Source organism: Schistocerca americana, chromosome 7 (assembly GCF_021461395.2).
Source record: "Schistocerca americana isolate TAMUIC-IGC-003095 chromosome 7, iqSchAmer2.1, whole genome shotgun sequence".
Taxonomy (NCBI): Eukaryota; Metazoa; Arthropoda; class Insecta; order Orthoptera; family Acrididae; genus Schistocerca; species Schistocerca americana.
The window spans coordinates 132,382,639-132,395,405 of record NC_060125.1 but is presented as its reverse complement, the minus strand read 5'-3'; the positions used below and the strand labels follow the sequence as shown (position 1 = coordinate 132,395,405).

The 12,767-nt window shown below is 42.4% G+C and overlaps 1 protein-coding gene across 1 annotated transcript in view; it reads right to left on the bottom strand.

The window, feature by feature from the left end:
* Window positions 1–12,767, bottom strand: part of LOC124622788 (1-phosphatidylinositol 4,5-bisphosphate phosphodiesterase-like) — a 493,523-nt gene that overhangs the window by 471,388 nt on the left and 9,368 nt on the right. The gene's annotated exons all lie outside the window — the stretch shown is intronic.

Genomic DNA, 12,767 nt, shown 5'->3' with positions numbered 1-12,767 from the left:
AAGGTAAAGTGCGTCAGTGGGTTACAGAGTTTAAAAATGGCCGTCAAAACGTCCATGACGAAGATCGCTCAGGCCGGCCCTCTGTGATCACTGATGATTTGGTGTCTGCAGTCGAAACAAAGATTCGTGAGCACAGGAGATTCACAATTTCCACTCTTTCTTTGGAATTTCCACAAGTTTCAAGATCGGTTTTGTACAAAATTGTGTCTGAAAACCTAAACTTTAAGAAACTGTGTTCTCGGTGGGTAACCAGACTCCTCACAGAGGACCACAAAGGGAAGAGATTTGCCACTTCATTGGACTTTTTGATTCGTTACGAGGAAGAAGGGGATGACATGTTGAGTCAAATTGTCACTGGAGATGAAACATGGGTATCCCATATCACTCCCGAAAGCAAGCGACAATCGATGGAATGGCGACACACAACCTCACCCGTCAAGGTCAAAGCCAAACAGACGCTGTCAAAGCGCAAGATTATGGCAACTGTGTTCTGGGACCGGCGCGGTGTTTTGCTAGTGGACTTCATGCCACGAGGAACGGCAATCAACTCAGATACCTACTGTGCAACTCTAAAGAAGCTCCGCAGAGCGATTCAAAACAAAAGGCGCGGCATGCTGACAAAAGGAGTTTTGCTCCTGCACGATAATGCTAGGCCTCATACCTCTCAAAAGACTCGGGATTTGATTGATTCTTTTGGCTGGGAAGTTTTGGACCATGCACCATACAGCCCCGACCTTGCTCCTAGTGATTTTCACCTTTTCCGGTACCTTAAACACCATCTTGGCGGGCAGCGCTTCAATGACGACGATGAAGTGAAAGCGGCCGTGGACTCTTGGCTGTCGGAGCAGGCGGCCGAATTCTTTGAAGAGAGAATTAAAAACTTAGTTGTACGGTATGACAAGTGCTTGAATAAACAAGGCAACTATGTAGAAAAATAGGTGAAAGTGTGTAGAATCAGAAAATAAAAGTTTTTTACAAAAGTATTTGTATCTTTTTTTAAAAACAAAAACGGCCCTTACTTAAAAAACAACCCTCGTAAACGTGTTATGATTTGGCAGAGAGGTTGCCGGGTTCCTGAAAGTGTTTAAGTACGATACGTTAAGCTTATTCTTGATGTCAAAGTCCAGTTGTAATTCCACCATTAAACAAAATCGTTAATAATGGACAGTAGTCGTGTCTCAAAATTATGCTGTCAGGTATAAATTTAACTCCTCTAAAATGATGCACCAGTTGAAGTCAAAGTACACGGACGCAAAAAATAGCAGCAACAAGAAGGAGTTGTGCGAGATCCGCAGTGATGACGAAAGTCCTGGGATACCTCTTAATGTCGTGTCGGACCTCGTTTTATCCCGCATAGTGCAGCAACTCACATGGCCTGGACTCAACAAATCGTTGGAAGTCACAATCATAAATATTGAGCCATGGTGAATCTGAAGCCATCCATAATTGCGAAAGTGTTGCCAGTGCCGAAGTTTGTACAAGAACTGAGCTCTCCAGTATGTTCCATTAATGTTCGATGCGATTCATATCGGGCGATCTGGGTGACCAGATCATTCACTCGAACTGTCCAGAATGTTCTCCAAACCAGTAGTTAACAGTTGTGGCCTAGTGACATGGTGCATTGTCATCCATAAAAATTCCATCGTTGTTTGGGAACATGAAGTGCGTGAATGGTTGCAAATGGAAATTTTGAAAAACACAGCCCTCACTCGCGAACAAAATGGTTCAAATGGCTCTGAGCACTATGGGACTCAACTGCTGAGGTCATTAGTCCCCTAGAACTTAGAACTAGTTAAACCTAACTAACCTAAGGACATCACACACATCCATGCCCCAGGCAGGATTCGAACCTGCGACCGTAGCGGTCTCGCGGTTCCAGACTGCAGCGCCAGAACCGCGCGGCCACTTCGGCCGGCTCACTCGCGAACACAATTAATTTGTGACCTAGGTTTCGGTGTCACAAGGGACACCTTCTTCGGACAAAACTAAAACTAAATGTTACAGCATAACGTACCAAAAAATACGAAAGCTGCGGTCATATCTGACATCGTCAGATAGTCAAAATTAAAATAACATGCAACAGAGGTGCAAGCCACTAAGGGCTGCCATGTGTCCTCTGCTACAGTCAACAAAAAACTGAAACATCATGTGACTTGTGCGCCACGGCAACTTCAAGACAATACCGCCATCTGATGGCTATCGGTAAAACAGGCTATTTTGTAAACACCTCTCGTAACTGCAGAGAGGGAAATAAACGAACACCTGAACGGTGTACATGAAGTAATTACAATAGCGGGATACTGCATGATATAAAATACAACTAATGAATGACTGGCTGTAGTACAAAAATTCTAGAATAATTGCATAAAGAAGACATATACGAAATAATCCATTAAATGACACTACTGCTTGCTATAATAGATACGTTACAAAATCCAAAAAAGTTTTTTAATTTACGTATATGAGCCGTAAAAAGTAGAAAGAAAAGGTATCTCTGAATGTGCAAGAAGTAGTTGGTACATCTACAGCAGCGGCTTTATACCACTGAAATAATTTCTTCCGCGCAACTGCACCTGTTCGTTGAAATAAAGTCCATCATTCGAAACTAAATGCTTGAAAATTTCCAGCTCCTCCAAAATATCAAGTTTACGCTATTTTCTTCCCTCTGCAAAATTTCCAACTTCTCAACCCCTTTAGGAGAGTGCCCTGCGATTAACAGGTGATCTGCAAAAGAAGAATTAGGGGCACACGAACCGTTTTTCCACAGAAAATGTTCTTTACAGCGAATTGAAAAGGCACGTCCTGTTTGGCCAATATAATAGGCACCGCAAGTGTCACATGAAATCTGGTAGACACCAGAATTCTGCAGAGGGCTAGTAGTTGACTTTAAATTATGGATGCCTTTTTTTCTCAAGTTATTATTTGTAGAAAATGCAATATTACATTTGAATTTAATCCGAAGCAACCTTTGAATCTGGTATGACACTGGACGAAAAATGGAACTGAGAAGAATTTTTTCTCCCAATCTTCTGGGACGCTGATGAAAGAACCAAGTGTAGTACCCTTCTTGCCAATCTTCATGTCCTACCAACCGATCCCTTCTTCTAGTCAAGTTGTGCCACAATTTCGCTTCTCCCCAATCCTATTCAATACCTCCATATTAGTTATGTGATCTACCCATCTAATTTTCAGCATTCTTCTGTAGCACCACATTTCAAAAAGCTTCTATTCTTCCCTTGTCCAAACTATTTATCGTCCATGTCTCACTTCCATACATGGCTACACTCCATACAAATACTTTCAGAAACGACTTCCTGACAGTTAAATATATACTCGATGTTAACAAATTTCTCTTCTTCAGAAACGCTTTCCTTGCCATTGCCAGTCTACATTTTATATCTTCTCTACTTCGACCATCATCAGTTACCTTGCTCCCCAAATAGCAAAACTTTACTAATTTAAGTGTCTCATTTCCTAATCTAATTCCCTCAGCATCACCTGACTTAATTCGACTATATTCCATTATCCTCGTTTTGCTTTTGTTGATGTTCATCTTATATCCTCCTTTCAAGACACTATCAATTCCGTTCAACTGCTCTTCCAAGTCCTTTGCTTTCCCTGACAGAATTACAATGTCATCAGCGGACCTCAAAGTTTTTATTTCTACACCATGGATTTTAATTCCTACTCCGAATTTTTGTTTTGTTTCCTTCACTGCTTGCTCAATCTACAGATTGAATGACATCTGGGAGAGGCTACAACCCTGTCTCACTCCCTTCCCAACCACTGCCTCCCTTTCGTGTCACTCGGCTCTTATAACTGCCATCTGGTTTCTTTACAAATTGTAAATAGCCTTTCGCTTCCTGTATTTTACCCCTGCCACCTTTAGAATTTGAAAGAGAGTATTCCAGTCAACATTGTCAAAAGCTTTCTCTAAGTCTACAAATGCTAGAAACGGAGGTTTGCCTTTCTTTAATCTTTCTTCTAAGATAAGTCGTAGGGTCAGTATTGCCTCACGTGTTCCAATATTTCTCCGGAATCCAAACTGATCTTCCCCGAAGTCAGCTTCTACCAGTTTTTCCATTCCTCTGTAAAGAATTCGCGTTAGTATTTTGCAGCTGTGACTTATTAAACTGATAGTTCGGTAATTTTCACATCTGTCAACACCTGCTTTCTTTGGGATTGGAATTATTATATTCTTCTTGAAGTCTGAGGGAATTTCGCCTTTCATCTTGCACACCAGATGGTAGAGTTTTGTCAGGACTGGCTCTCCCAAGGCCGTCAGTAGTTCTAATGGAATGTTGTCTACTCCCGGGGCCTTGTTTCGACTTAGGTCTTTCAATGCTCTGTCAAACTCTTCACGCAGTATCATATCTCCCATTTCATCTTCAATAACATCCTCTTCCATTTCCATAACATTGTCCTCAAGTACATCGCCCTTGTATGGACCCTCTATATACTCCTTCCACCTTTCTGCTTTCCCTTCTTTGCTTAGAACTTGGTTTTCATCTGAGCTCTTAATATTCATACAAGTGGTTCTCTTTTCTCCAAAGGTCTCTTTAATTTTCCTGTAGGCAGTATCTATCTTACCCTTGGTGAGACAAGCGTCTACATCCTTACATTTGTCTTCTAGCCATCCGTTCTTAGTCATTTTGCACTTCCTGTCGATCTCATTTTTGAGATGTTTGTATTCCTTTTTGCCTGCTTCATTTATTGCATTTTTTATATTTCCTCCTTTCGTCAATTAAGTTCAATATTTCTCCTGTTACCGAAGGATTTCTAGCAGCCCTCGTCTTTTTACCTACTTGATCCTCTGCTGCCTTCACTACTTCATCCCTCAAAGCTACCCATTCTTCATCTACTGTATTTCTTTCCCCCATTCCTGTCAATTGTTCCCTTAAGGTCTTACCAACTGAAATCGGGACTCATCTGGCACGCCCACGAATTTTTAGTCGTCTAGCGTCCAAACAATGTGGTCACGAACCCAGAACAGGCGCTGCAGGCGATGTGCTGTTAGCAAAGGTACTCGAGTCGGTTGTCAGCTGTCACGGCCCATTAAGGCCAAATTCGCCGGATTGTTGCAACGGGTACGTTAGTCGTACGACCCACATCGATTTCTGCGTGTTGTCTGTTAACACCAACAACTCTACGCAAACGCCGCCGCTCTTGGTCGTTATGTGAAAGCCGTCGGCCATTGCGTAGTCCGTGCCGGGGGACAATCCCTGAAACTTGGTATTCTCGGCGCATTCTTGACACTAATTCTTGATCCTGAATTAGGCTACCTAACCATTTCTAGCTGCAACTACCGTGCAAAGGTGTATCGTGTAGTACAATTAGTTGCAGCCGTATCGCCAGTACTCCACTCCAAAATTACACACGTGTAGGCTCGTTATAACGCACTTCTGTCGGCGCGGCTCGCTCTGCTGCCGCGTCAATAGAAGACACAGCACTGGTCTCCGTGCTGACAGTTGGTGGTGTTCCAGATTTTGTCGCACTGTCCGTGTGCATAAATGTTTTGGTGCAAACAAGCCCACTTCCTGAGTAAAGCTACGTGACGTGGTTGCACGATCCTGCACGGCAGAGCAAACAATACACGGTGTCAGCGGTTTATTGATTCGCGATATTGCTTCTCGTGGTGGCTGGTATCCCACGATTGTCATGCGAATATGGAATCGTAGAGGTCAAGGGGGGTATACTTAACACCGAGCAAGACGGCGGCCTTACTTCATCAGTAACTGAGGGAACAGATATACAGAGTATCCCAGAGTATCCACAAAGGCCCGCTATCATCTCAAAAAGTCATAACATGGAAACTGTTAGAGACAGAGAATTGTAGTTTGTTGTAAAATGTTTAGATGGTCTCAAGCTTGCTTTCTTTGCCCTTTGCTGCACATTTGATTTGGATTGCATCAACAGCCCAGGAGAAGGCACAACGTGTCATCTGGTAAGCAGAATCCAAATCTGTGACAATGGTACTGCGGAGTTACCGACGCCAATATGGGTTGCCACCACTGGCGAAAACAAGCATAATGAGATAGGCAGAGTGCAAGCGGCATTCCAAAGTAGTCTCCAGAAATTAATTTGTCGTGCATCATTTAAACCGCAGACCGCAAAATCAACTGTCCATAAAGTGTTTCATAAGCGGTTATGCCATTTTGCGTACAAAGTGTAAAAGGTCCAATCGCCACAGCCAAACGAATGTCCTCTGCAGTAAGTATTCGCACGTTCCTTGCTGGCCTCAATAGACGCTGACTATGACTAGCCGAAAAAGTGGCAATTTTCAGACGAAGAACGTTCCACATTCATTCCTGGAGATGTGAATTGCCACAACAATAGGATTTAGGGCTCCGTAAATCCATGTAACACACTTGAATACATCCGTGATAGCCGGAAGCTTAATGTTATGTTAAGTTCTAATCCACGATAGTGTGATAAGCCCATTAATCTTCGCTTAGAAAACACTAAGGGGAAATGTTCACCTCGACAAACTGCAACAGTTCCTGCTACCACAGGACGAAGAACTGCAGCGTCTAACAGCATACGCATAATGATTTTTTTTAATGATAGCGGGACTTTATGGACACTGTGTTATTCTCTCAAGCAGAAATCACGTGCAGGCGTTGAGGTTTCGCACGGCGTCGAGCACGGCCCTCCTGAACTCACCGGTTACACACTTCCATGACAGTCGTGAGAGATCACTACCAACGCGCAGCATCGCTAAACAACAAACCACAGACTTTTACACCACGATCCTGCCGCTCTTCCGGTAAGTGCTGGTAGAAGTTTATCCTTCCTATACGCGACATAACACAGTCTTCTTACAAATAACTTTCAACTGTGATTTCAGAATCAGAAATTGCTGCGTAATCTTCCAATGTATATTTAAGAGCCAAACAAACTGCTAGATCTGCCTAATAAGGTTTAGGGCCCCCGCGATTACAGGGAAGTGCCGCAACACGACGTGGCATGGAGTCGTCTAATGTCTGAAGTAGTGCTGGAGGGAATTGCGACCATGAATCTTGCAGGGCTGTCTATAAATCCGTAAGAGTAGAAGGGGGTGGAGATTTCTTCTGAAAAGCATGCTGCAAGACATCCCAGATGCGCTCAATAAGTTCATATCTGGGAAGTTTAGTGCCAGCGTAAGTGTTTAAACTCAGAAGAGTGTTCCTGGAGCCATTCTGAAGCAATTCTGGGCGTGTGAGGTGTCGGACTGTCCTGCTGGAATTTCCCAAGTCCGTCGGAATGCACAACGGACATGAGTGATCACGTGTCACCTGTCAGAGTCGTATCTAAACGTATCAGGAGTCTCACATCGCTCCAACTGCACACGACTCACACCATTACACAGCCTCCACCAGTTTGAACAGCCCCCTGCTGACACGCAGGGTCCGTGGATTCACGAGGTTGTCCCCATACACGTCCATCCGCTCGATACAATTTGAAATGAGACTCGTCCGACCAGGCAACATGTTTCCAGTTATCAACAGTCCAATGTCGGTGTTGACGGGTCCAGGCGAGGCGTAAAGCTTTGTGGCATACAGTTACCAAGTACACGAGTGGGCCTTCGGCTCCGAAAACTCATAGCGATGATGTTTCGTTGAATGGTACAGCATTGAAATCTGCAGCAATTTGCGGAAGGGCTGCACTTCTGTCACGTTGAACGATTCTCTTCAGTCGTCGGTGGCCCCGTTCTTTCAGGATGTTTTTCCGGTCGCCGCGATGTCGGAGATTTGATGTTTTACTGGATTCCTGATATTCACGGTACGCTCATGAAATAGTCGTACAAGCAAATCCCACTTCATCGCTACCTCGGAGATGCTTTGTCCCATCGCTCGTGCGCCGACTATAACCTCACGTTCAAACTAACTTAAATCTTGTTAACCTACAGTAACCGATCTAACAATTGCGCCAGACAGTTGTTGTATTATATAGGCGTTGCCGACCGTAGCGTCGTATTCTGTATATGAATTCGCATGCCTATATCAGTTCCTCCAGCGCTTCAGTGTATATAGAATGTAGATCTCGTTACTACTATCCCCTTTGTCCGGTTGCTCCGGAAAGCACGTCATTTGAACATTCAAGCACGCAATACGGTTCGTTCCAGTTCGACGTTTGTAGCATGCTGATTTCTCGTTGTTGCAGTTTTATGCGAGCAGCTTACTTCAGCGCTGGGATGAATCTTCGCTGACCTCTAACGATATAGCAAGCCTTATGTAATTGTGAGTGCACTGAGATCAGGGACTTATGGTTCAGGCGGTACGACTCTTCAGCAAAGCGTGTTTATGAGTTGATCTGATTTCATAAAAAAAAAAAAATTGGTGAAACACAATACACAGGCGTTAATACTGTATCCAACGTGAAGTCTGGGTATGACAAGATGAGCCAGGCTCCCAAGGCCAGAATTTGCGTCCTTGGAGAATTTTCTTTTACGGACGTTAATTTGTGGTCCAAGTATGGGCGTCCGCAGAAATTTATGCAAGAGGTGGGTAACAGCTGTTTTCGATATTAAACTCGAGAAATCCCTGTCGATTATTAACAAAATAACCTTAAAAAAGAAACTGATAAATAAACTAGTACAAAAATGCTAAGCCAACTTATTCCACTCATGTAACTGTTTGCTTACAAAGACTAACATCTAATGATGTTAACTGATGTTTTGAAGTTTTCCATCTCAGCTGTTATTGACAAAAATTCAATTCATTACATCTTACACGTGGTACCGAAAACGCAGAAAATGTTTCAATCATGTTTTGAATTTATTACAGTATTTGCATGCCTTCTATTTTTAATGTTGATATCTATGTTTAATGTTGTTTAACGTTTAATGTTGACAGGCATAGTTAAAGGATAATAAAACGTCTTTCCAGAGTTACATTTTTTTGGATTGTTCGGGTAAAGCATGACCCGAACCAGCTCTGTATAAGGATGAACGAGGCAAACCTACAGAAATCCAACGCCCGGAGTTTAATAAGGTCCGATACCTTATTGTGGAGACCTTGAATTTTCGCACCCTGTTACCTCTGTGCCAGAGCAGAAAATAGTATTTTCTTTTTTCAACTAGTGCATTTAGATCCATAAAGTAACGTCGTATGGAATTAATTGCTGGGAGACCCCGAAGGGCAGGTTTTGGCGCCTTATTGGAAAGGTTTTCCCTATCCTTTGCGCCCAGTGGCACCTTTCCTTCGCGAAGTATGATAACTGTGAGTGTAAGTAATATCTGTTATGTGTAGGTAACTGTAATGTTACTTAGCCATGTTTATTTTATGCTCGAAACAGGAGCCGGAATTCATGCGCCAGCCAACTGGGATAGTCCCTTTCTGGAGCTCGGTGTGCATGAGAAAGGAACAGAGAACAGTTTGGGGATTATGTTCTCGGAATTTTCTGTAAATCACCACATCCGCCTTGAACGCAGAACAACGCTGAAACCACCGGCGCGCCAAAGAGAAGGCGCAATTTCCCGTGAGCAGCCTGTGTGAAAAGTCTGTTGCCCTGTGGGTCCAAGACATGTTTCTGGTCATTCTCCTACATGTGTTTATATATTTTTCTTATTTTATATGTCTAGTTCCGTAGGAACAAATTGAGGAGAAAATTTCAACGTCATGGAATGTGTCAGTACATGAAATTACATCATAAAAGCAATTACAGATAAAATGCTTGTGAACAATAGGTTTATGTAAACCCAGTCAACAATATAACACGAGAATCAACTTAATTTTTCAAGGAACTCCTTGATAGAATAGAAGGAGTGACCCATAAGAAAACTGTTCAGTTTCGATGTAAAAGCGCGTGGATCACTGCTAAGATTTTTGAATTCTTGTGGCATATATATATATATATATATATATATATATATATAGAGAGAGAGAGAGAGAGAGAGAGAGAGAGAGAGAGAGAGAGGCTAATGTCAGAATTCACAGATTAGTGAACAAGAGCTTCGTGAATTTACGCCACTCATTTCCCGAACCGCCAGTTTCGCAAAGTAGGTTACTTTTTGTGTCGATCAATCACTTACTTCAGATACCGTTCGAACAGTAAAAATGGCAGCATTAAGTCTTTGAACAAGATCCTGAACGTGGGCTTATCCCGACAGTTTACTACCTATCTGAACACCTGCAAATTTGAACTGTTCAGTTTCACTAATCATATGCTCGTTCTCCGAATTGTGTTAGAAACTGTAAAACCCGAGTCTTACTGTGATTTAGCGTTAGTTTATTTTCTACAAGCCATGAACTTATGTCATGACCTGCACTATTTGAAAAAGAGCCAATGTTGCACACAGCATTCTTCACTACCAAACTAGCGTCATCAGAGAGCAGAAATATTTTAGCACTTCCTGTAATACTGGAGGGCATACCATTTGTATAAATAAGGAACAGGAGCGGCCCCAATACTGACTCCTCGGGCACCCCCCATTTGACCGTGCCACACTCAGACCTCACATGACAGTCATTCTCAACGCTGTGAATAGCAACCTTTTGCTGTCTGTTGTTAAAGTAAGAGGTGAACCACTTGTGAGCAATATTTTGTGACCAACCCAATAAAACGCCTTAGTTACATCAAGAAAGATTCCTAGCTTTCGAAATTTTTTGTTTAATCCATCCAGTACCTCACAGAGGAAAGAGAATATAACATTTTCAATTGTTATATCACTTCTAAGGCCGAACTGTACATTTGATAGCAAATTATGTGATAAAAAATGATCAATTACCCTTACATATTCAGCCTTTTCAGTAGCTTTAGCAAAAACTGATTGCGCAGAAATAGGTCTAAAATTGTGTGCATTGTCCATTTCTGCCTTTTCATAAAGCAGCTGTACTACTGAGTTTTTAATCGTTCATGAAACTGTCCGTTCTTAAAAGAAATATTGCAGATATGGCTAAGCACAGGGCTTACATGAGCAGCACAGTACTTTAATATTCTGCTAGGTACTCCATCATATCCACGAGTGTCCCTGGTCTGCAGTAATTTAATTATTTTGACAATCTCCCCCTTGTCTGTATCACAGAGGTGTATTTCAGACATCAGTCTCCGAAAAGCGTTTTCCAAGAGAGTTATATGATTCCCTGTAAAAACGAATTTTTTATTTAATTCATCGGCAATGCTAAGGAAGTGATTGTTAACTGCTGTACATAGATCTGACTTGTAACAGAAATATTTTTACTACGAACTGACCTTATATCGTCGACCTTGTGCTGCTGACCAGACACTTACTTCACGACTGACTATATGGTTTCAATTTTATCCTGCGAATGAGGTATTCTATTAGCGTACCACATGCTCTTTGCCTTCGTAATAACATTTTCAAGCAGCTTACAGTACTGCTTGTAATGGGCCACTGTAGCTCGATTGTGACTACTTCTAACATTCTGATATAACTTTCACTTTGTTCTACAAGGCATCCTCATCAGACTAGTCAGCCACCCAGGCTGCGTTTTACTGCTAGCATCCTGTTTAGAAGGTTCTAATGGAAAGCGACTCTCAGCATGATAAATGTGTCGCGGAAAGCATTATATTTGTCATCTATGTTATCGGCATCCCGCCACTCTTGTTCCTTAACGAGGTTTAAAAGACTCTATTGCCGTTGGATTAGCTTTTCTACATAGTTTGCAGTTATGCATAACATTTGTTTGAGTACAAAAACCTATTAGTGTTAAAATTTGTCCATCACGATCTGAAAATCCATTCACCCTTTTACTAATAGAATGTCCATCTAGTAACGAAGATTGAATAAAAATACTGTCCGCCGCTGTGCTACTATTCCCCTGCATCCTGATTGAAAAAACACTGACTGCATCAGATCATATCAGTTTAGGAGATCTTCCAATATTCTTCTTCTTGCACGATCACATACAAAAATTAATATTGAGGTTGCCACATATCACTAATTTTTGGTACATTCTATAAAGCTAACCAGTTTGAGCAGAAATGCTCTAATAGGGGACCTATAAACGACAACTATTAGAAGTTTAGTTTCACTAAACTCAACTGCCCCTCCACAACATTAAAATATCTGTTAAGTGCAGTGCCGTGATGGACTCGAATGGAATACTGTTTTTTACGTACATGCCAACTCCCCCACTCTGCAAAGAACTTGAAAAACAGCCAGCTAATCTGTATCCTGGTAAAGGAAGCCTCTGAACTGCCAAATTATTTAAGTGGTGCTCTGATATACGTATAATGTAAATATCTGTAAGCAGTTCACTGCCTTTTTCTCTAACACCTCTTATATTTTGATGAAATAATTGGATGCCTGTTCCCTTGAAGGCGATTCCTTTATTAGAGCGACTTTCTTTAAGCAGGCATACCTATCAGCTGACTACAGTCTAAAAAAGGTGCAGCTCTAACATCAACTACTACTACAGGAATTTTCCCATGAGTGATCGCACCACCACCAACCACACTGTCACCTGTAAGCTTTGCCAGCCACCCCTTCCCATGCCTATTGAGGTGCAGGCCACGCCTAGTGAAACCCGATCTATTGATAGACTCAACTGGCACCACTGCAATGTGAGCCATGCCCTCCGCCATCAAACGCCTTCTCCAGCCCCACGTTAACACGCCCAACAGCAGCATTATGATGAGGCCGATCATGCCGCTGAAACAGTTGCACGACGTGCACATTATTGCCAGCAGTTTGAGTAGCTATCTTTACCAGGTCACCACCTAGATTATACTCCCAGTCCCTATCAAGACCATTCCCAACTCCACCCACGATCACTGCCTGATCCTCTTTCGCAAAATTCCAGCATAACTCCGCTATGTTAACA